General features: G+C 42.1%; 1 protein-coding gene and 1 long non-coding RNA gene across 3 annotated transcripts in view; both read right to left on the bottom strand.

The window, feature by feature from the left end:
- KCNQ3 (potassium voltage-gated channel subfamily Q member 3) overlaps window positions 1-25,146 on the bottom strand; it is a 204,881-nt gene that overhangs the window by 163,673 nt on the left and 16,062 nt on the right. The gene's annotated exons all lie outside the window — the stretch shown is intronic.
- LOC108498969 lies at window positions 14,406-18,295 on the bottom strand. The gene is made up of 3 exons (XR_001875362.1): window positions 17,725-18,295; window positions 15,016-15,060; window positions 14,406-14,558 (listed from the first exon to the last, which is right to left on the bottom strand). It is a non-coding gene; the product is annotated as an uncharacterized LOC108498969 (long non-coding RNA).

Here is a 25,146-nt window from a genome sequence, read left to right as displayed (position 1 = left end):
TTATCAATGCACAGCAGGACTATTTGTGAATGCAGGAATGACTCAGCCGGTGCCACAGCAGAGACTGTGCAGCTGATATATCCTCTGCATAGAAGATAAAAGCTTCAAAAATAAGTCTACAGACCTAAAAACAAAGGCAAAATCCAATGCAGACTCTGACTGCAAGAGAAGAAAACATCCAGAAGAAACTTTGTCATTTGATGAATGCAAAAAAACAATAATCCACCATTTTCTTAAGCCATGTTCAGGGAGATTTAAAGGCTTTGGAAGAGGAAAGTAGATAGAATACATATCTAGGATTGACAAAGTGAAGAGATCAGTAAGCCTGACCTACACTTTGCATGCTTGAAGAGTCTACAAGAGATTATTTCATTTTGAAAAGGGGACTATCTACCTGTATCAATAGTGATTTTAAAGTCACAATCAATCAAATCTCAAAAGTATGAAACTGCATCCTTCCATGGACAAAAGAGTAACAGGAAGTGTTAGATCAGTATAAAAACACTTCTGAGATGGGCAATCGTCAGTTTTATTGGCAGATGAGCCGGGAAAATATGAGGTCCTAGAAGAAGCACTTACAAGGTCACTATCTGAAATAGCATCAGAACTTGAAATCTTCCATCAACTTCCATCTAATCCCTGCCTGAGTGTCTTTTACCCAGTCTAGTCCCAGCTCCAGTGTGTGTTTAATTGTAGGCTACATATTAAAGTTCAAATGTCCAAAAGCATCTCTTTAACTAACGAATTCATGTCTGACTGTTTGTGTTATCTGGATTCCATGGCTCTTTTAAGAAGCCACACAAGGTCAGCAGGACTTAAAGACATCCTCATTTCCTTTGTGGGCGAGATCTAGACACACGTTACATGCATTTAAGAGTTTTGCTGACCTAAAACTTTAATCTCCTTGTAATTCACTCCCCACCTCAAGACTGGAGGCAATAATGTTTTCTTTCCACCATTTGTCTGTCTTATTAACTGTAGTTTCTTTGGATGCAAAGTCTTTGTTTGCAAGGACAGAAAATTCCCTAGAGCGAGAATTGTATCTCATTATCTGTTTTAATAATGCATAAAAAAAGATTGTGGAATAACCTAATACAAAAAGCAAAATCAAACAAACAAAAACATAACAAAATTAAACTCTTCTCAAATGTACATTCCCTGTTCCTCAAAAGATCAAAACCAAATGGTTTTGAAAATAACTGTGAACAGACAGGAAATATATCTCCCCAGAATGCACTACTCAAGGAAGAAGCAACAGCTCTGAAAAAACCTGGGAGCTCCACATGAATTCTGCAACATATCTATCGGTAATGCTGACTCATGACGTATTTGCAAGCCATGTACATAGCATTTCACCGGGTGTGCCAGCGGGGATTGCGCCCTCGTGGGAGAGGAGAGGGGGAGCTTCGGAGAGAACAGAGGTTTGCCAGTCCGGTTTGGGGGAGGGGAGTGGTGTCGAGCTGGCCGTGGGGGTCCTTGGACCGGCGGGAGGGCAGGTGGGACAGCCCTGTATGGAATATCGCAGGTGAGTGGCACAGGGGAGGATCTGTGGTAACACAGTGGGGGAGGATAAGGTCAGGGTGGATAGTGGGTTCTTTTGGCGGGGTTGGGGCGTTTTGGCCAGGCTGGGGCCATGGGAGGTACCCGAGCCCTGGGTGGGTGCAGGGGCCAGAACGGTCTGTTTTTGGTTCACCTGTGGCTACTGCCCAGGTTCGGTTTGTTTTGGATTTATTTATTGCATCCTGTAAGGGTGGTCAGGACAAAGGGATGTTCCTGGGTATTTCCCTGGCATTGACTATAGCTGGGTGGCAGAAAAGTAGGGAGTGAAAGGCTTGTCCTAACCGTTTTAGTGGGAAAGAAGCCTGTGTACCCCTATGCGGTTGTGAGCTACGCTGGTGATGGTACATGCCTTTGGTAGGGTCTCCCATGCCAGACAGGTCAAAACTGAAGGGTCAGATAAATATGTCCATGGGCAGGATGAGCTCGTTAGCCTTCTGGCAGTCATCCTAAGAGAAGGACAACTCTAATTCCAAACCTGGGCAGATGGAGCTCACTTAGCCCTGTAAGGTCATCCATCTAAGAGACGGTCACTCTAATCAAACCTACATCCTGAGGATCTCGCTGCCACCGTCCAAGCTCACTCGGCCCTGGCAGATGAACCTTAGGATTAAAGGGTGGGTCCAGTTTCGTGCATACTGCATCTCACCTAAAAAAATCCACTGTGCAGGCTTGAACATAGCATTTGATATTTAAAAGCGAAAACAAGAAAATATGACTGAAAGTTGAATTAATATGTTCTTCTCAAAATGTACCCAGAATAATACCTGTATTTCTGTATTTCAGTCCCAGCATAGACAATTCAGTACTATTTCTTTTCAGCATTACAATTCTCCAGGAGATTAACCTCCTGTTTAACTCTGATTTGTGTCCAGAAGGTCCTGATTCTCTTCCAGAGAGCCATCAGCTCAGGCAATCCTCTTTGCGCCAGACTAGGCTATTGTAAGAGTCTCTGTGAGGTATGGGCCACCAGTCTGGGTCCAAGTGCTCCTCTTATACTTGCCCATATATGCCCCCTCTTCCCTTGCCTGATGCTCCTTTTCCCACCCTCTTTTCCTGTAGCACACACCAGCAATGTATCTCTGTTGGGCCACAACAAATGAAAAACTGTCACGTCCCCAAATGAAACTGATGATTTCTCTTTTAAAATTAAACCAAAATGGGGTGCATTTTGGAAGCTCACAGTTGACCATCCAAGCCCTTGGGAGGGGGTATCTCTAGAAATGACTTAAGCAATGTTGCCTAAGTGCCTATGACACTCGTAGTTTCAAGGTTCCCAGCGGTTTTTGGGCAAAGTCCCTTTTTCAAACCTCAAGGAATGAAGCTATTTCACTCAGGGCCTCTGCTTTGAAGGTACTTTGTGTTAAAGCTTCTATCCCTGGATTGAGGATTAGGCCTTATTCTTCCTCTGATATTTTGCTAGTCTGAAAATATTCCTGAAATCTACTGCCCTTTTCAGTCCAGGAGCACCGGCAGGGCTAAACCCTGGGTCCTTACACTGGTGGGGACGTGGCCTCATAGTTAATCCTATTTAAGACTGTGACTAAGAATTTCTTATTTCCCAATAAAAATACACCATTTCCTGACACTCAATGTCAAACTGAGTCAGGCATTATTGCTCTACTTAATGCCTCCCACCCAGGATGTTAATTACTCAAGTTATGGAAGTACTTGTGCAATAAGGAAACTGGGGCACAGAGAGTGAGATGTGCAAAGAGACATAAGGAAGGCTTCTGCTCTTTTCCCAAAAGCCATAGTCCTACAGGTGAGGCATCTATAATCATTTTCCCAGTCTCAAACTGGAGTCTACACAATTGGCCCAAACCTCCTGTACAAGCAATTCAGATACCTCATTTCAATTTCTAGAGTTAACCTACAGTAGCTGATATCCTGTGAGGTGGTGCCTGCAAGGATACAAACCTGAAAAATCCACTTCCACTCCTACCTGCATCACTAAGCTTCAAAGGACCCAAAGAAAATAATTTTCTCTTAACACATTATTCTCCTTGGAAAAACACTTTGGGAAACCTTGCAAAGCAGGGTTATATACGAGCTAGAAATTATTATTATCATTATTATTACTAGTACTACTAGAAGTCCCCCAGATAGGCTTCATAGCCCTGCACAGTACAGCACTGAGCAGTAAAAAAAGAGGTTTTGCACCAAGAAATACACTTTAAAACAAGCATAGTGATGAACCACTTAACCATCACATTTTGCTTTACCATTGCATGACTGCACGTAGCATAAAAATATTAATTAATTCCCACACCAGCAGGAGGGGAGGAACTGCCAGATCAGCTCAGCCTTAGGTCTCCGTAGTTACAGCATCTCATTTCCCACAGGGGAGTTCAGAGGAAGGTACAAGAAATCTCACAGCTACCCAGAACAGAGGAATCCAACCTCAAGGAAATTCTCCTTGTAACCCCGTGTCACTTGGAAGCTAAAGCTAAAATGATAAGGCATTGTTCCTCATCCATGGCAGACAGGCAGCACCTTGTCAATCTGACAGCTAAAAAAGAAAGGGATGCTAAAGGATTTGCCTAAGGCATTAGGTGTTTGCATCGAGGAAACTCCCTACAATGTGACCACATCAGTGAAAAATCCATAATGCAGTCATCTGCATTGGCTTGGGGCAGGGCTTAAACTGCTGCAAACCCCACCAGAGCCTATTTTCAGATTAAAAGACATCATCTGTATGTGCAAACTGCCTTAGGAGTGGCACAAGTGACAGCTCCCAGTACCAACCACACCAGACCAGTCCTGTGCTTGATCAGCCAGAATCTCAGCAAAACCCATGTCCTGTTGTGTAACATTTTGATTCAGCTGAAGATCATGTTGTGATATAGCCTATTGTAAAAGCAAACCCCTCCTATCAGGAGAGAATTCCCTTTCTTCCCGTTGCTGTTCTTTCCACTGCGCAGCATTGCAGCAGAGAGCAACAGGCTGGCCTGTGTCACAGGGAAACCCCTCTGCTCTCGTCACAGATTCATGGCTGCCTATCACAAGCAGATGTATCTTTAGCTTTGGCTCAAAGACGTTTGTGAGGCTGTCTAAATAATTCATTTTTAAGGGCTCATGTCAGCCTTTCCAAGGGCAGGCTCCATCGGGAGCTGCCTCCTGCAGTTGACAGTCAGAAGTCCCCAAAGTGCATCAAGCTCCTACAGAAAACATGCATCGAGACCAAGGCAGCTCGTCACACTGCATCACAAACACCAGGCAGAATGCACAGATTCAAATGCCTGAGACAGAGTGTTGTCTCATTTTGCTCCTCTGTCTGCAGTGCTGCTGCTGAGTTGTTATTTGCACAACAAACCCAGCCCTGATCTGCTCAATGCGCAGGAATCGATACTGCTCTTTGGCAGGCTGTGCAGTTATGCACAGTAATGAAAGCTGAAAGAAGATAACTGGGACTTCCCTGGAAAATAGAAGGCTATTCTATCATCATTAGGAACCCACTGGTAAAGGACTGTTAACAATATGATAATAATTTCTTCACCAATTTCATAAAAGCACTACTACAACACAAGGAGACACTAAACTGTGTGTAAAGATTTCAAATGACAGAGAATCTTCCACACTCTTACTAAGCCCCAGAAACCTCCTCAACGGTATGCCACAAAGCCCCAGAAACCTCCTCACGGTATGCCACAAAGCCATTACCAGCAGATCCCAGAAAGAAAAAGAGTTTACTGGACAGCAATATTTTTCAGAGTGTAAAAAATAAGTGAAGAGGTTGAATTAATTGAGGAAGACATTGCCTCCAAGCTGACCGAAACCTGGACTAGGTTCACAGGAGAACAAAGCCCCACCACTAAATTCAGAGGGTTGATTCTGAAAAATTTAACTGCAGCTCCATTTTCCTTTGTGGAGGTTTTTCCTGCCTCATTCCAGACAGTCCATTTTCATGCACACACTGCCTGCACGGCTACGTGGTAGGGAAACCCCCATCTGCTCCCCTTGGATTTACACTCAGCCGTGACAAATGACTTTAGCTTCAACTTTCTGCTAGGAGATGCATATAGAAAATGAGGTCAAAAAGGCTCATTTTAAATTATTCATCGTGAAAAATTCTCCCTGTCTTTTCCAAGCCTGTGCAGCCAAAGAGGAACCACCAACTCCCTGGAGCCAGAAGAGCTGATCCGTGCATTTGCTCTGCTGCCTATGGTTCTGCTCTGTATGAGGGACAGCAAAGGCAGCACCACAGCAGGGGTGTGGGAGTGGGGAGATCTGGATTACTCTGTTCCAAGCACCAACTGTCTCCGTGTGTCAGCCTGGGAGAGTCAGAGGCATCAGTTTGGAGATCAGAAGGGATAGGGTTGGTGCTGGAAAATCTCCACAGCGAAATCCTTGATCCAAATGACATGAGAGGTCAGGTTGATTGATCATAATGGGGAGAACACAACAAAATCTCTTAGGGGCCATTAGGATTATCTGCCCTGATTTTGTGGCATAATGCAGAAACTGGCGTGCAAATTTTCCAGAATCCTTTGTGTTATTTTGGTTAAGAAGACAGAAAGGAAACCATTCTCAGTGAAAAAACTTGCTGGCAGACAGCATTTGGGCTCACAGCCTTGGTTCATCTGTCCTAGCAGCTAATCACTAACACTCTGAATACACACTTTTCCTTCAGTTGAAACTGTGTTGACATGATTTTGCCTGTCCCTGTGTTCAAGGGCCTCACTCCCCACTTCTATCCTGGTTTTACTCCAGCACAGTGCTTCTCCCCTGACTGGTAGAGATGGCATCAGCTGTTGCAAGGCAGAAGAAAAATCTTTAATTCAAACAAACAAATAAACAAAACCCAAACCCCCCAAAAAATCAAAACCAACACAATAAACACTTTTGGTTCAACATTTTAAAAGGCAGAGGAAACTCTCATAAAAGGATGTGCTGGGCTGGGAAACACTGGGACCATAAAATCAAATGTCTGTAATCTAGAGTAGAGATGTTGATCATGCTGTCATGTATTTGTCTGGTTTGTTGGCTATATCTGCAGGCTCACTCTCCTTCCAGCTGTGCTTCTCCTTCCAGAGGGACTGATTGACTCTCGTTTTTCCTCAGGCTCCACACACTCTTTTACAAGCACCTTATGTGACACAACAACTTAATTCCCATTTATTTGTCCAAGGAAATGATATGTCTGCAGTTTGCTACTTGGGAACTCTAAACTGAGCAACTGCTTTGGTATAAGATAGTAAGTTATTAATGTCCATTGGGAACATGCAAAGGGTCATTCCAAAGTGCCAGCAGCTACTAGGGTTTTGTTACCTTCAGAAACCCTCCACATCTCTCTGTCAGTCTCTTGTAATTGTGCCATTATTAATCTGGTTTTAAGGAATTTTAGTATATGTATGTGATTTCATCTCTGCCTATATCAGCTTATTTTGAGCATCAAGACAGATAAGTCCTAAATAATAAAAAAAGTGGGTTTTTAAAAACAGATTAAAATATTTCAATTTTTGGGGGGAACCACCTCTTGATCACTTTTTTGCGTAGGACATCTTTTTGGAGACTCAGACCTAGAACACACTGATTACAGGGGTGTGCTTAATTTTAAACTTACATATAAGTTTGAAGAGGTCTACTCATGCATGTGAGAAAGATTGTCTGGAAAGGAACATCATCTGGAGAGGAACTGTTTACAAGGGTAGTGATAAGAAAAGAGGGAATGGCTTCAAACTGAAAGAAAGTTTAGACTAGATATTAGGAAGGAATTCTTCACTATGAGGGTGGAGAGGCACTGGAACAGGTTGCCCAAAGAAGCTGTGGATGCCTCATCTCTGGGAGCGTTCAAGGTCCAGTTAGATGGGGCTTGAAGTAACCCGGTCGAGTAGAAGGTGTCCTTGCCCATAAAAGGGGTTGGAACCAGAAAATCTTTAAGGTCCCTTCCAATCCAAACGATTCTATGATTACATGATTTGACTCTCTTAAGCTGTTAAAACCGAAAGAAAGCAATGCACATGCTGAGTGTTTTCCAGAGCTGGCACTCAAACACTAATATCAACAAGCACATAGACTTCTCCTGGGGGATACAGGGTCTGTAGCTATCTTTTTAATGAATTCAAAATAAGCATTTTCTGTAGAAGGCTGTTCTGCAAATGATTTACAAGATAAGGAAAGTAGAATCAGTAAAGTTTTTCCAAGCATAAATATTAGAAGAAAAAAATGTGGAATTTTGACTTAGCCCAGCATTCAAAAACACTCCCCTACATGGTGTATATTTAAATTTATTATTCAGAGGATGAGTGCGAACAGTGTAGTCCATAACAAGAGCCAAACAGGCAAAGGTACTATCAGTCCTGCACTGAACATCATCAGTCATGACGGGAATGGACATTAGAAACAGTCTCATAACTTTTCAGGCTTATTCAGGGAATTAGAGCCCGATCTTGGAGGAGAGGGACTGTCCCCAGTGCCATTCATTTCAGGAGAAGCTGAAGAAATTTAATACTGTCTGGGAGGCACAACTCTGTACATGAGATTGGGCTTTTGCATCAAACCGAGGGCAAAGGAAGGAGGGAGGTAAAATAATGTTATATTGATGGCCCCCAACTAGGCTTTATTTACTCTCCTGGAACTACATAAATACCAGTTTGCAACCAGCTAAATGCATTGCCTGCTCAAGCAGTTTTATAAGCATGAAATTTACTCAGCTGTACCCGTAACTTAACAGGCCAATTATTGATAAGAACACACTGTCTACATTAGAATTAAGAATTAAGCTACATTAGATTTTCTTAAAAATGCATCAAGAAATTAAAAAGCTATGTGGTCATTATTGTTAATAGTATGAAGGCAATGCCTAGAGACATCATCTCGGAATGGAAACGAGCATGCCAGGAGCTGTAAAAATAGAGAATAGGGCAATGTACACCAGAACAGGCTGAAAATATCAGAAGAGACATAAGAATACGGGGAATGAACAGCAGGCAGCAGGAGAGCGGCAAGGAGAGATGCAAGTGTCATCCAAGGGTCATGAATTGTCTATGCATGGGTTTTTCTAAGGGGTTGTGATAGTTTTCACTCTAGGCCTTCCTGGAGACCAGCTTGTAACCAGAAAGTAACTAGGAAGGTGACCACGGAAGTATTCCATGCTATTTCTTTACGTAACTTCAGATATAAATAAAGCCAATGGGAGGGACCTCTCTCTCTTCCTTTCCGGCGAGGTTCGAGAACGGTGGGTCCCTGTCTCGGTCTTGCTTATCTGGAGCTGAGGCCTGCAGTGACTGCTGTTATCTGCCACGCGTGAGGGGAGAGCGCTGGGCCGTGTCCAGCCGTCCCGCTTCTCTCAAGGGAAGTGGTGAGATTTTGCCAGTTCTTCAGTTTGCTGGCTACCGGGTTTTTAGATTGTGTAGACCTGTTTTGTTTTTGTCCCTTTTCATCCTATTTTGTCCTTTTCCCCTTCTCCCTTCCCCTTTCCCCTTTAGGAAGCTATTTAGGGTTTCTGGGGTTATAGGTATATAATATTCTCACTGTATATATCTGTTTCATATGTAACATATATATTTTTGCTATAGCTTTGGCTGCTTCATTTTTTTTCTTCCCTCTCTGGGAAGCAGACCCTGTTGTCAAGTTTCGGAGACTTGGAGGGAAGCCAGTTCAAAACTTGCACAGGGGTGGCTTGAAGAGAAAGAGTGTGGAAGTTGCTGGGAAAGCAAAGGAGAGCCCAAAGGGTAGAGGGGCAATGATGAGTTAGAAAAGACCAGGAGGAAGGAAATGGGATTACTGGCAAATAGAAAAACTGAAGTGAACTGTTAGTGGAACAGTCAAGAGCTGCGATAAGGACAGTCCATGTTCCAGCACACAAAGCCTTATGGAACACACAGAGCCATGCAGAGATCAGAAGACCATGTTGGCAATTTCTCACCCGCCCACAGACTGGATCTCCTGGGAGCCTGAGGAGGGTCTTCACAGATTCACTTCTGTTAAGATCCCCCAGGCTCTCACACACTCCCAGGTGCTTCATTCCTGTTGCCTTTTTTAAGCTCTCCATGTGTCTGAGCCTGGTAACACTTCTACTTATTTAGCAGTTGCTTTTCCTCCTTCAGCTGTCACACTCCTTTTGTGCCTTCCCAAGGATGCTTTTCTCAGCTTTCCTTATGTCCTTTCTGTTTTGTTCAGGGAGTCCTAAATCTCATGGTGCAGCTTCTCCTCTCATCACAGGGAGGTGGGAAGTTCATCACCAGTTACAAATGTTGCCTTCTGCTCCTGACAGAACTGCAGGATAAGCTGGATGACTGCTCCTGTCTGTGATGCAAAGCACCCCCAACCATCAGCATCTCAATCCCCAAATGGACATGCCTTAAATAACATGTGAAAGTGTGTAAGTGCTGGACCCTGAGGAGGTCACTTTGTTTCTTCAGCTCTGCCAATGATGCTGCACAGTGCAACATCAATCTAGATCTGCTGTCTGTCCACACTTTGCACATACTCCTGGGTGACCACCTGGTATTCTTGAAGGAAAAATATAAGCTCACCCTCCCCAAATGATCCACAGGAGCAGTTTCCTGGCTGAGGCACAAGCCTGGTGCTCAGCTCCTGTTGTAGCAGAATCATCTGTCCCATCCATCTTGATAGCATTGTCCTCTTGACTGATTTCTGGCAGGCACAAAGGCTCCCTAAATTATCCTGAAATTTGTCTGCCATAGGTTTGCTAGGATTTGGACACAGGCTAACATAAGGGTTAGCTTAGGCTGCCCACACAAACAGCAGCACAAGGTGCAGGTGACAGGAGCTTAGGTACAGCATACTGGCTAAGCCACTGTGTCTCTGGTCTGCCACCAACAAAGTGAGGCTAAATTTTTTACTGGTCTTTACCCCTTTGTCTTAGCTGGGACTGAGTTGGGTTCTTTTTTGGAACAAGAGTGTCACCATATAAGCTACATGCAACACTAGCTCCAGACAGTCTAAGGCTTGTTTTCCCACCACAGGATTCACTCCAGAACCTGCTACATTCAAGGACCATCTTCCCAGACAACTCTTGGCCCATGTCATCTTTCCTCTCCCACTTGGGGACAAATATGAATCTCAAATGACTTCCAGGGAACACAAGGAAGGATGACTCATTGTCATTTTAAGGTATAAGGCACTGGGCACATCATTATGCATGATGATCATCATGTGTTGCATGAATGCAGCTGTTTAAGCTACTCATTTGCATATGCATTAATTCACATTATGTATGAAGAACTGGTACTTGCAGAGACAAATTAGGCATGCAATACAATGGCTAAATTGTTTAAATAACACGAATGTTTATCATTCAGTTCCCTGTGTGAAAGACTGGGCTGTTAATAATTAGTTCCCTACCTCCAAAAGAGCATGCATGTTAATTAATTAATAGTTTCAAAGTACTTTGAAGTTGCAAAGCACCATAAGAAAGCTATCCATTATTATCTATAGTAAATGTACTTCTAAATGAAATAATTTGCTTATTTAAAAGCATTCGCCTCCCCAAATCCCCTAGAATCCCTTATCCATAATATTAATTAGCATCTACTAAAAAAATGTGTGTTTAAATATTCATTTGGAGTTTCAGGAGCAGAACTGTTTTTCCACCCCTGGTGTGCCAAGGATAAGACAGACTGGCATATTCAAGTGCAAGCAGATACAGTTTTATGAGCAGAGCAAAACAAAAGATGTACAAAACAGACTACAGGGTTATATTGTGTCAATGTGGACCAAGAGATGCAGGTGCTCCTGATGCTGTCAACAGGCAACCAAGTCTGGAGTTCCATTTTTCCTGTTTTCCTCTAACAAAATCTCAAGATGTATCAGAAAACAGGTCTGGAGCTTTATCTCATGTCATGTGCCAGCTTTTATTTTTAGACTTCAGGCCTCAAAAGCTCATGGCATTCAAACCTTTTGCGGTTTGCTGTCACCTTACAAAGAAGTGTGTCATCTTCAAAATCACATCCCAGGTGAATATTTACCCAACACACAAGAAATTACATCAAATGTGAAGAGTCACCCAAGAGTGAAATAGCTCAGCAGGTCCTCCAGTGCCTGCAATAGCTCTAATTTGCTGCTGCAGAAACACTATGCAAAGAAAACAAGCATCACCACAATGCTGCATTGCTGTTTGATGTTCAGGAGGCTAAAAAGAGGACTTTCAGACTGAAGTTTATGGGGTTCATCTTCTCAGGATTTCCCAGGCATTGAAAAACAGCTAAAGAGCCATGTGCTGCCATGAGGAATGGGCCCCTAAAATCTTTTGAAAGCCGGGGTAAAGTCTTTCAGCCTGCTGAGCCTCACTCAGGAGCATGGATGAAGGTCACCTCACTGAAGCCAGAGGTACCCACAGCCTTTGGTTTCAGTGCTGTGATATTTCCCAGGTGGAGCACGATAACAGAGTAGGAGTAAACTCTCCTAAATCTGCCATCAACTTTCTGAGTGACAACAAAAAAGACACTTTGGATCATAACTCCACTGATTCAGGTGAACTGGCTACTACCTGTTATAGGTATCTAAACCTCACTGGAGAATTAAGTGACCTGATCCCTAGGCCTCATATTCACTATAGGTGACCTCACTTGAGCTCCCCTTTCTGGGAGGGTGCAATCAGCAATTAAACTTCCCCAGATATTCTAAAAATAACAGGTAATTCCTTGGAAGAGAAAATCTTCTACCTAGCATAGCGTAACTTAATACTGGACCTCATTTTGATGGACAAAGGAAAATCAATTGATGACCTAAAAATGAGTGGTTGCTTAGGTACTTAAGATTATGATGATGATCTGTTTACATTTATTGTGTGCAAACAGAACACACCAGTGACCAGCAGCATAAGAATTTTTGAAAGCTCTAGTGTTTGCAAACTAGTGAGATTGTCAGCATCACTGACAGGGACAGCAATTTAAAGGAAGAAATTCTAATAGAAGACTCCAGTGGGAATTATTCTCAAATTTCCTATTGGAGGCTCCAAAAGCCAGAAACCCACAGTCATGGCAGTGCTCTGTTGGGAAAAAAAAACACAACTTCTTAAATATTGAAAAGGTATATGGAAATGGCAGTAAGGCATAAATTTTTATATATTTGTAGAGTCAGGAAGGAAATGGTAATTATAATTTACAAAACACTTGATTGATGATGAGGAAATGAAGGGAACAATAAAATGACCAATACAGATAGAAATAATTATAGTATTTTTTTAACTGTGAGTTATTGTTTACAGGCACACAGAAAAACTGTTCTTAGGTAAGTAGAAAAAGTAGAAATTTTCAAAGGATAGATATTTTTGCCTTTATATCAAACTGAGCAGGAATTTTATACTGAGGGTGGAACAGAAAGATTGCCATCTGTGATGAAAAGGGGATGTGAGGTAGCATTTGCTAAAATTAAACATTTTTTAAAAACAACAGACACATATCTTCCACCAAGAGCCTTTAAGGGATGAGGAACTCTCTCCATAAAGTTAATTTCACTAAATCTTCAGAAACAAAGAAAATTTAAAATGACTGCAGGACTATCAACATCATTTGAATATTGAAAAGTATAAAAGGGATGAACTAGAGAATTACAAACCAACCAAGCTGATGCTAATCCTGGGTAGATAATACAATGCTGAATTCTGGACTATATCAACAAAACTTTGAGGAAAAAATGTAATTAAACCCTTCAGCACGATCTCACAGCAAGTGGTTTTTTTAAACTATCCCTTTTTTTGTATTAAAGAACAATTGATCAATTAATTATAACGCTTGTATTTAAAAGCATGTGAATTAGTACCATGCAGCATTTTGACTTTAAAATCTTTCAGTAACATACAGTGAGCGGGTTACAATTGTCTTACTGGCAGTACTCAGAAGACAGATGTCAATAAGAGATAATTTTTTAGAAGTTGTCCCCAAGAACTGGTCCTTGGTCTAGCACTGACAGATTGGTCACTGACAGATTGCTTTTACCAGGAAAGTCTGCAGTGATGCACAGATCAGTAGGTAGAAAGAAAGTAGAACAAGTCACTGCTACAAAATACATCATCTGCCACAGCTGCAAAATCAACCATGAACCCAGATAAGGTGATTCTGATGGAAATTTTTCATGGATTCTTGCTGCAGTAATAAAAAGGAGCGGGGGATGTGTGATTTATAGGAGTGATATCAAACAAAAGTGAGTAGAGACACAAATGTGGGAAGAAATTGGTTCCAAATCGACTTGGGGAAAACTGTCCAACAGGAAAGGCAATGAAATGGAGGTAGATGGTTTAAGGCATTATTCACTCAACATGAATTCTGAATTTTAAAAAGAGATTCGACAAATACCCTTCACAAATTGCAGGGATATGCTAATGTGCTTTGGTTTCTGGTTTAGCAGTGCACAAGGTGACCAGCTAAGGTCCCACCCAATCTTACATTTTAAGGTTATGCTGCATATAAGGGAGACTGTGTGGTCTTGAATACATCTACTCTTGGTGTTCAAAAGAACATGAAAAGAATGGGAGGAGTTCAAGGAAGTGCTTTAAAAAGGTAAAACACTAAGAGGTTTCACAAAGTTTTCTTCTCAAAGTCCTCCTTCCTCCCTTACAAGGTAGAAAAATTACCCTCAAGCTGGTTTAATAAAACCAGACTCCAGGAGAGAGAAAAGGTTACTTTTCATATGTTTTTCCCAGCCCTACATCACTACAGTGGCTTTTTAATGTTCCCAAACTCCACATGACATCTAGTGAAGTTCATTAATAAATCAGGATAATCATCCACTGGATTCTAATGAAATTTTAGAAGCTACTTACAAAAAAAAAAAAAATTAAAATATCTTGAATGCCTATTAGTTACTTGGGGTTTCTTCCTCCTTCTTCTCCATTAAATCATTGGCCCCAAACTTAACACAAAAGGGCCAGTCAATCACAGCCATTTTTATCTGATCTCTTTGTCATCATTTTTCTGCACAGCTTCAAAAACAAAAGCTGTATGAGGCAGCATCAGATGCTTCCCCTTTGTGCATCGCTCCCATCACCTGTCGCACTCCTCTTGTTAAATCTCTGACGTGAGTCTTCAGCATTCCTGCAAAATAATTTATGCATTTTCCCCACCTCTGCAACTGCCTTGTGACAAGAACAAGAAATCACAGAGGAGGCTGTAATTAATGCATTTCCACTGTCTGAAATCAATGCTGTAAAATCAGTGCCCAGCCTTGTCACAAACACAGTGATGACTGACAGAGCAGCACGGTTACAACCTGGATTGCTCTGACCATGAATCACCAGTGGATCTCAGTCACACCTTAGCCCATGTCTGTGATTAATTCTGCAGTTTATGGTAAAGGAAAACTATAAATCTGACATCTGTACAAAGATAATCTCTTTGACTGATCCCTTTCTAAAGCCAGGGCTTACCTTCACTGAACAATTCCACACATTGAATCCTTCAGATGTGAAGTTAATTTAAAATAAAATAAAATAAAATAATTTTAAAAAGTTAATTTCTCCCACTAACATTATCACCTAGAGGAAATACTCACCTGTTCTAAGGAACATGGAAAAGTGGGAATCAAGGACAAAGGTACCTAAAGATGAGATGGTAAAAGAAATTGATTAAGCAAAGAGCAAAACATCACCAGAATTATACCTGGAACATCTTTAAACAGTTTGGAGAAAATCATAAGGGAGATGATGCAAATTCATAAAAAGCTCAAAGGGAACTGCTAATCAGAGAGGCAAATTCACTGACACTGCCTCAAGGGATGAATGTTGTAGCCTGCTTTTGTGAAGCAGCTGAGCCAAGACCTGTGGGCTTTGCTGCAGATGCAGGTGAAGTGTCAGTGAGGAACTGGCCACCAAGGGACTCTCTAGTGCCACTGGCTCTGCTTCCCAGCACTCAGGTAACAGCTGGACTGAGATCTCAGGAGTTTCCAGTAGCTGGGCTCCAACACATGCCCGAGAACTTCTCCATAGTAGCAAAGATTAACTTTGACATTTCCAATATTCTAAGGTATAAAGTAAGAAAAAGAACAATCTGTATATTTTTAGTCAATCTTTTTTCCTATACTATTTTTCCTATAATAAATCATAAGGGTACAAAAAGAACCCAACTTTAAATCTAACTATTCTCAAGAAACATTTAAAAGGAGTAAGCACATCCATTAACAGTCTCTTCTGCTGTGTATTTCTGTTGTGTCTCTTATTTGTTATAATCATAAATGGGGCAGGTGGAAAGACAGTCCTTGTTCCTAGGAAAATTAGAAGCCTGGTCTTGATTCAGAACTTAAAAACATTGATGTCAATAAATCACAAGACACTAAGAGTCTCTCTGAGTTAATTTTTGGCTCATATATTATAAAACAAGGTGGCAAAAATTGTGAAGAGATTCCAAAAAGGGATCACAAGGTTGTTTTTAGGGTTTTTTTCCTCTTAGATCCACAAACACGATCTTTTCAGCAAGCTGTTAAGATAGAAGATGACTGTTCCCTTTAATTATGCTGGGAAAGTGAGGAATGGGGGAAGCAGAAGAGCTGTTTGAACTGAAAACCAGCACTGGCAAAAGACAGAAATGAATATACACAGGCTGTGCATAAATATAGATATGGAATTGAAAGGTTTTGAGCCACTAAAATAGCAAAAGCCTTGAACAGTCTTCAAATAGCAGCCGTGGGAGCGAAGCAGCATGATCCATGTACCCGACAGTGATGTGCAGATGTGCCCAGGCTCTCAGAGCACTGTTCACTCTTGGGAACTGCCTGCCTACAGAACCTAGACCTCACTTTGGGTTAATTTGCTCAGTATTCCAGCCTTTTTCTTTCCTTCTCAGCCTCCTCCATGGCCCCTGTGGAGCTCCATTCTCAGCTGCTACTGACACCTGAGCTCATCATTCCAAACTAGTGCCAGTCCAGTAGTACTCTGCAGTCCTGTTCTGAGCCCAGTATGGACAGATTCTAATTAGCTTTCACAAAGACACTATTCACTTAAGGAAAAGACCACATTATGTTCCTGCCTCAGATAGAAGAGAACAGAACTCAGTCCCTGCAAAGATTTCCTTCCTGTCCTGGCTTCTTCTATTGGTGCTTGCTTCTTTTCAGAGAAACAAAATCTTCTGCATCCCCATACTTTTGTCATTAGCTTGCCAAGCAAGTCTGAGAGCTATAAAGTCTCTTCTGATGTCCAGGCAGAGGTCCCAAGCAATGAGGGAAGGACCAATTCTACCCCAAGGCTGCACAATGCACAGCCCAAAGCAGTCCCCATTTATCAGGTGAACCTGTAATAACACACAGGTAAATGGGATATTGTCTCACACAATATCTACTGAACAGACTTGTCACTTTTTCCACTTCACAGTATCAGCTATTGCTCCTTTGCCCTCCTAATCTCACCCACACCATTTTTTTTTTTTTTTTTTTTAGACTATGAACCTATTATGTTTCAAAAAACTGCCTTTTTGCTCTTCTGGAAAGATACAATAGCTGCAGCTTTTCACAGGCAAAATCAGAACTGAGTTCCCAGGAGAAATGAGAAGATTATGATTTCTATTTTTTCCAAGTTTTTTTTTTTAAAAAGTAAATTTGGGAAAGCTGGAAGTATTCATTTCCCAGTTTGTATCTTGAAAAGCTTACATAGAGCATACATAGAGATCTCTGTGACTGCTTGGTAACATAAACCTTCCAAAAGCGAAAGGAATAAATAAAGAAGATTAACATATATGTAAAAAGCTGCTATAATTATCACAAAAGGCCTCTTGTGATTAGGACTGCAAGAAACTCTGAAAGTATCTTGGGATCTGTACTCAAACTGGGAGTCAGAACCACTAAGAGACATTTTTTAAGAGACAGGTCATCTGTAATTCAAAATTCAATAAACAAATGTGTTTAAATTTCTTTTAAAATGTTTCTGCCTAATTGTGATAAAAGAGAGACAATATAGGTCTAAAGATTATTCTTTTTAAGATTTTGTTGTTTGTTTGTTTGTTTCTAATTAGGAGTAAATACATAAGATTTCTTTGTAAATGGCTTTGCAACTCTAAACCTCTAACCAGGTGCTAGCAACAACAGCTTTAAAACTTATTTGTGTAGAAAGATCCCTGGGGTTTCTCCAAACATGAAGATACAGGCAAAGGAGAAAAATACAGATATATCTTAAAGATTGTGGTTTTCTATTTTAACAAAGGCTCTTTTATAATCTGAAGGGAAATTGCAATATTTGACTGATTTTTATACAGTCTGCTTATTTTCAATATCTACCTTTTCAGCTTCCTTGGCTATAAATAGTCCTCGCTCGCATGACACAGCATTCCCACAGATTCCTCGCTTCTCTACATGCTGTAGATACCCCAAGGATTCACAAATCATCCCTGAGCTGTCCAAGTTTCAAGAAGAACATGGGCATGGGCATGGAGTTTTCCAAAGGGACATGATCTCACAGGCACAGGGCTGACTACACCAAATCTCCCCTCTGCTGCTTATCACTTGCTGAGAAGAGATGCCTTACAAAACCATAATTAACATTTAAACCAGCAGTTACAGTAAAGACCTTCTTAGAAAAGATACCCAGACCTGTTTTTCATAAAAGCATTTTTATTGCCTCAAAGGTTTTATTAAAATCCCAACAGATCAATTACAGTTTATTGTTTCAAGCCTTTACCTGCCTGGTTATCACTCAGCCCACAACAGTGAAAGACGTGTGCTCCGTTACAGGCTCTCCTCTCCCTCTCTTGTGACCACTCACTATTGTTCCCCAGTGTGGTAGTTTGGTCTAGGGCTTCCTTGGTGACCAGTTTGTAACCAAGGCAGGGTCCAGATTTACCCGGTATTCCCTACAATTTTTACGTAAGCCAGACTATAAGAAGAAAGGAGGGAAGGCCTTCGCCCTTTCTTTCCTTCCGGCGGCTTGGAGGTGCAGGTTCCCTGCTGTTGAGTCTGCCGTGTTGGGGAGCGAGGCCTGGTTAGGCCTTGTCGACCTTGGGAGGCGGAGGTTGCCGGCGATCGTTCCAGAGCGACTTTCAGTTGTCCCAAGGAGAGTAGTGAGATATTTCTTTGCTAACTCTTTTAGTTGCTAGATCTTGGGCTAATGATTGGGATATATATATATATATATATATTCTATTTTGGTTTTGTTCTTTTTTTTCCCTTCCCCCTTCCCTTTCCCTTTTCCTTGTAAAATTGTATATATATTTCAATTGTATATAACTGTAACATAAGTGTAAATATATTTATTTATATATATATTGCTTTAGCTGTCTCTCTCGTTTCGGTTTTCTTGGTTGTTTTTTTTCCCTCTTCTCCCTGAGGTTTGGGGGGGGGGGACTTCTTGTGGTAAGGTTTGGAGACTTGGCAGGGAGCCAGCTTCAAACCATATCACCCAGGTAGTCCAGCAAATTTCGAATATCTTTTGCTAACAATAGTCTACCTTACACTGAATTTAGGTGCTCATATATCAAAGGGTTTGTGCTGTATAAAGCAACGGAGAAAGTCCCATCCCCCCCAAACAAAATACCTCATGTCCAAAAAATCATTGTATCCAGATAAAAAATCAATTTATAGAAAATGTTATGTTTGAAAAAGCACTGACAACCTTAAGCAGAAAATAAAAATTCTGGGTAAGATATTCTTTGCACTGGAGACTTACATCACCTAAGGAAACATCTAGCAAAGCCTCACCATTCCCATAACCACCCATTCAGCTCTTCACGCCATGGCAACAATGGCATTAAGTTCACTATCTTGTCACACAGAAGAGGCTTGTAAGGAAGCACTGCCCTGGGTCCATCAGAGGCCCATGGTGGACAGGTAGGGCTGCAAGCACCGGAGCCACAGCGGGGAGCTCCAAGGACGTGGCACTGCTGAGAGGGACCAGGTCCCTGCTTTGGCTCAGCTATTGTATCTCCTGTCCCAGCCAGAGCCAGAAAGGGGCCTGAGAGGTGTAGTCATATGAATGGCTGAGGAGGATTGAAGGAAATGTGTAAGGGGAGATGACAACTTGGGAACTTCTTTTGAGATGTGAAGGGCTGAGTCTGCTCCTTGCAGGTCTATGAGTTTACAGGATTGTCCCAATTTCTACCAGTGACCGTGCTTGTACAAGTACATTACACACCAGGAAATAAGTTTGATAGTTACTATCCATGGAGAGGGATCATTGTAGTGTACTTCTGGAAACATCTACCTACGTTGTGTTTAGTAGTGGAGGATAATGGCTGCTTCAATGACATTGCCTTAACACAGCAAAATGAGGAAAAAGCCCAGACTTTTGTTGTTTATAACGTGTGTTATCCAGCCAAAGTGTTCAACATCAATAGAGTCATTTGTGAAATCAGTGGTGACATTTAAAATGGTTACACTTCCAAGTTAAAGCCGTATGTAGACACACTGAGCAGCTTCTCCTGGTACCTCTTCAGTTTGCCAAGTCAGAAGTGTGGCATAAAAGCTTTCTATACCTTGGAAATCTTTTGGAGTTTTTTGAAGGGACCTGTTTGGTTTTTTAACAGCTGACTACTACAAGAAATTATGAAAATCAGAAAGACATTTTGTCCAGCTCACTTTTAATGTTTTTCAACCATGTCTTCAGAATAAGCTCATTCCTCCACAACCAGCAATTTTCTAGCCAGAGATTTAAATAAACCAGTGAGCAGTGGTGTGCCATATTGGCATTTCTAAAATTAGCTGCACAATTATAATTCTGATTTCCCACCTCTGCTCTTCCCTGGAACAGTCAGGCTACAGAGCCAAAGGACACAAAACTGGATCATGAAGATAGGCAGAATGTCTTACGGCTTTGCCAGAAACATATTTTTGGCATTCATACACTACAGGCCTCTCTGCAGCCAGTTTCTCTCTTAGTTAACTTAATCTTCACCAGAACATTCAGCCAACTTCCAGCTCAGCTTATGATACATGGCAAAGACACTGTTTCTCTGAGCGCCTCCAGCACATACTATTCAGAGCTGCTCACTCATTTTTCTTACCGTTCATGTTGTCAGGGATAACCTCCAATGCATTAACAGACAAGACAAGGATCCTTCTAGAAAATTGTCCTGCTGCTGAATTGACAGAGGTACTTGGGCTCATGGATTTTTTTTTCCTGGGGCACAACACTTTCCAACAGAAAGTGGTCATTTGTTCACTACCCTTTGGACCCTGCAAGGTTCATCCAGGATTTATGTCCTGGTATTTTGCATCTAAGACTGACGAACTAATATAGAGCAGAGGTGCTCCTCTAGGAGCATCCACCATGTTTTCCAAAGCACAGCACACTGCCCTTAGGAGAGCTTTACCACTAAGGGCTGGGCTTCAGCACTGATACTGGAGTACAGCCTAAACACTGCAAGACCATCTTGACAGAGCAATGTATACCCCTGAGTCATGGTTCCTCCTGTGCTTTCCCTTGCCTCTTGCTGGGAATAGCAGTTTTTTCCCAGATCTGTGCCAGTCCTTATTGATTGCATGACAGATCCTTATAGCATTTACCCCATATGTATTTGTTGCTTTGGCATCCAGCTGGAGGAGGTAAAGATGCATGAAGCTGCCTCACTAATAGCCTTCTTCAAATAATCTATTCCTGTGGTATATACAACATTATCAACAGTTTATGCTAAGGGCAAACTGGGAGTACCGCCAATGTTTCTTGTTTCACCCCTTTTCCTCTGCAACCACCTGTAAATTCCCCTCTTACACTGAAATTGTAAGGTCTTTGCGCAAAGACCAGTTTGTTATCTGCATTTGCAGTGAGATCACAGACCATAACTAGGTTCTTGCTGATGCTGCAACACAAATATTTTATATAAAATACTACTTCACATGAACTGGCCTTCCACTTTCCTTGCTTGCTCCCTCTTCCCTAATTGCTGCAAATTAGCAAAGTTCAGCCATTGCCCCCTAAATTGCAGTTATCAGTGTCATGCCACTGTAACAAGTTTTGACCATGGAATGACAAAATCTGCTTTCCCTTTCCAGCCCTTCTAGCCCATCTCTCCTCCCTGTCACTTTCATCCCCAGTTAAACCAGACACCTTGCAACCAGACCCGCCTGATGAGAAGGTGCAGATTGATGCCTACAAGAGCTGGACAGGTCAGTAGCGTCCAACACCTGTGTCAACTCTGTCCCCATTCCCTGCCCCCAGCAGCACCACATACCGGATCCAGACACAGAGGAACAGGCTTTGCTTTCCAGAGTTGCCCAAAACAAAGCCAACTGCAGCCTGTCTGCATAAATCAACAACATAAACAACATATAGCAGCTGAGCACTTGCCAGCAGAAGGATCACAACCCACCTTGAGATTTGTGCATATGATTTAGCCCATGTATCTCCCATATTGAGCCCATGGCAGCAGCTGCCATGAAATGCTATTGCTCAACAGCTCATAGTGAGCTAAAAAAGGAAGAAAACCTCAGTATTATACAATTCTATCTTCTTGACCACCTCCCTAAATCCTCTGCATTTCCATCAAAGATGGAAGTGCAAGAAGGACACAGATGAGACAGACCACAGGTGGGGGCAGAGGAAGCACATAGGCTACATGTCTTAAACTCTCCATTCCTCCATTGTCAGTAGGCCTGGGGAAATAAGAGAGACCCACAGAGTTCAGGTTAAGTGAATTAAACAAATCCACCTAATCTACCTGGAGCTTGTATATGAATCTGAGTGAAATGTAGTTGAAAAGCATGGTTTTGAGAATAAAGATGGATGGGACCTCCAGACTGGTCAGAAACACAAACCCCACTGGCCCTAGCAAACAAGGTGTATTAGACACAAATATTGCACCCCCTCACAGGCTCTGTATGAGCAGCCAGCTGCATGGGAGTACAGCCAGTGGCATGATCATGTGTGAGAACCCAGCCATGAAACAACACATGTTCTTGGATTAATGCCATCAAATTTTTACTCCCCAGCACTATAAGCAGAACAGTCCCCAGGTTCCAAAGTTGGTAGCTCCTTCATTCCTGGTGAGCTGAATTGATATAAAAGAAGCTGAATTAGCAGCCCTGAAACACGACAGCCTTCAGTTGATTTGTCTTCTCTCCCTGGGAGTCAAAATAGTATGATTAACAACAGTTTGTGTGCCCACACCTTGCACTACCACTGAGCCCCACCTGGGCTTGGATTCCAGGCTCTCAGAACAGTGACAAAGCAGAGGTGCCCTTTGCATTAGACCTTTCAATCATTTAATCTGTGGCGTAAGTGAAAACACTGCCAGTGAGGATGTCAGCTTTGGGGATAGCTTTTGAATATCATTTCAAGGCCAGTTAGAAGGAACAGTCTCTCCAGTGGACCATGACCTTTATTTCCCAATGTCTTCCCAGAACAACCATGGACTGAATCCTCAGTTCTCAAAGAACAGTTACTAATATTGAACCATTGCTTGTTCTGGAGTGACACCACTCTCTTTTCCACCAGTGATACCATCTTTTCCTACTTATTGATCCACTTTTTCACATTCTCCTTTTCACTCTCCATCCCCTAAGCAAGAAAGGAGCAGTCTGTAAGAATCAGCAAATCCAGCACTTTGCTCCTTCCAGTCTTCACTTGCAGAAGGCTTGTCTCTGTGCCACACATGCAAAACAAAAATAATACTGGAGCACTGAGACTACTGATTATTACAGCAATTGTAACCGGCTTCTTGTTAAATTATACCTGCCCCAGCTATCAATCACTGTCATTTCTGTGTCTTGTTGTGTACAAACTTGGATCCAGCCTGACAGATCCTCTGTGCTCTGTCTGGGCAGTGCACAGCACAAGGGACTCAGCTGGGAAGGGTGGACTGCATCTCACTGAGGAGGTCAGGTGTGTCTTTGCCTCATCAGCTTCTCAGGAAAAAGCTGGATGTTTTTATGGAAGCAATGTGATGGGACTTAAAAGTGCTGGAAGTAATCTGGGATAATCTGGGAGGTACAAGGATGCACAGCCCAAAGGGCTTTCATCTCTGCTTGTCCCTGAACATGCTTCTATAGTGTGTATAAATACATTATAAATAATTTCTGGGTTAGTAAAAAAGCACTTACTACATCCAAATAGGAATAGCTGCAGTGACTGTGTGGTACTATGCTGTTTCAAACACACATTCACAGGTACGTCAGACACAACCTTTGCCATCACATTCACCTCCCATTCATTTGGGTTTATCACATGACTACACACTGTTAAAAATGTTCTTATCTCCACTAAAAATGATACAGGGGCTTAAAAAGGGTGTCGTGACACAAAGATTAATCTCCAAGTAAAACCCTGATTTTATGCTAGATTTGCTGACTCAGAACAAGGCCAGTGACTTTCCTCTGCCTAATCTTAAAAAGAAAACCAAAAAACCAGCAAACCACCAACCTGCAGGCAATGTCCTGTAAGTGATATAAAACCATAAATGCAGAATTACAAAAGGTCTTGCAGCTTGATATCACGTTGCAGGGTAAGGCATTACGTGAGTCGCAGAAGTAAAGAAACTTACTGAAACTTATTGAAGAGAAGTGCTGTCAGGCCATGAGACAAGAGAGAACAGCTAAAATCTTCACCCCACTTATGTGCCTCTCCCAGTGCTGTGAACTGAGTGCTGAGAATAAAGTTTAGGTTTGAGAATGAAGTGGTGGAGTCACCATCCCTAAAAATGTCCAAAAAAACAGATGTGGCACTTCATGATATGGTTTAGTGGGCATGGTGGTATTTGATCAAAGGTTGGACTTGATGATCTTGAAGGTCTTTTCCAACCTTAATGACTCTATGATTCTAAGCTATTCCTCTTTTCTTTTACATTTAATGTGCCTGAAATATGCTGCTCCTTTCGTGCCTCTGTTTATTCCTTGGACTTTCTTCAGGTTTTGCAGCGAAACCATGAGCGTGTAGGGGAGAGAGAGAGGTTCACTGTTTCAGAGTCAGCCCCAGATTTCCACAATATCCTGGGATTTCAGCTCTGAGGGCTATGCTTTGCACTGGATTTACAGTTGAAGTTTAACTCTCCTGCTGTTTGGGTGTCAGGATGGAACTCACAGCCCTGTGCTGCCAAGTGACAGTGACAACTGTGACATGTACAAAGACAATGGATACACCTCAGAAATCACAGTCCCCTGGCTCTCAGCAGAGCAGTTCAAGCAATAAAACAGCTGGTTTCCACCACTACCTGGCCAAGACACTTCACTACTGACCAGGTCTTGGGCTTGTCCTCAGCCCACTCAGAGCACAAGGGGTCTCCCTGTAGATCAACAGCAACATCAGGTTTCACACTGAAGACACTGCAATTAGAGGAAAACAGGCAACTTGCCTGAAACAGGCACCAAAGCACCAGGAGGGCAATTAAGTTGTTTTCTCTATACAAGCAGCACCTTCATTAAGTAGCTTTTAACATGTTCACCTACAAGAGTAATCTTAATTCCCCTTCTTCTTCTGTTTTACATCTCACAATGAGGTCACACCTCTTCCTTCTTTCTTTTGCAAGTTTATGTCCAACATCTCTCTTGCCTCCTTCTCCAGCTCAGCTGCTGTTTTGTCATTGTCACTGGAACTGTGTTCACAGCTGCTGCCTTCTTCCCTGCACCATTACTGCTCTTGTCTCATTCTAAAAAAACATGGGCTTTCTTGCTTATTTTTCCTCTGCCTTTTTTTTTTTTTTAACCAAGTGGGCTGAAAACCATTCTTTTTTCCCTCTGGACAAGGTAGACATCAGACAGGTCCATCTGTTCTCCTTG

Source organism: Lepidothrix coronata, unplaced genomic scaffold (assembly GCF_001604755.1).
Source record: "Lepidothrix coronata isolate B3197 unplaced genomic scaffold, Lepidothrix_coronata-1.0 Scaffold67, whole genome shotgun sequence".
Classification (NCBI taxonomy): Eukaryota; Metazoa; Chordata; class Aves; order Passeriformes; family Pipridae; genus Lepidothrix; species Lepidothrix coronata.
The sequence above is the reverse complement of the archived record's forward strand: the minus strand, read 5'-3'. Positions and strand labels throughout refer to the sequence as shown.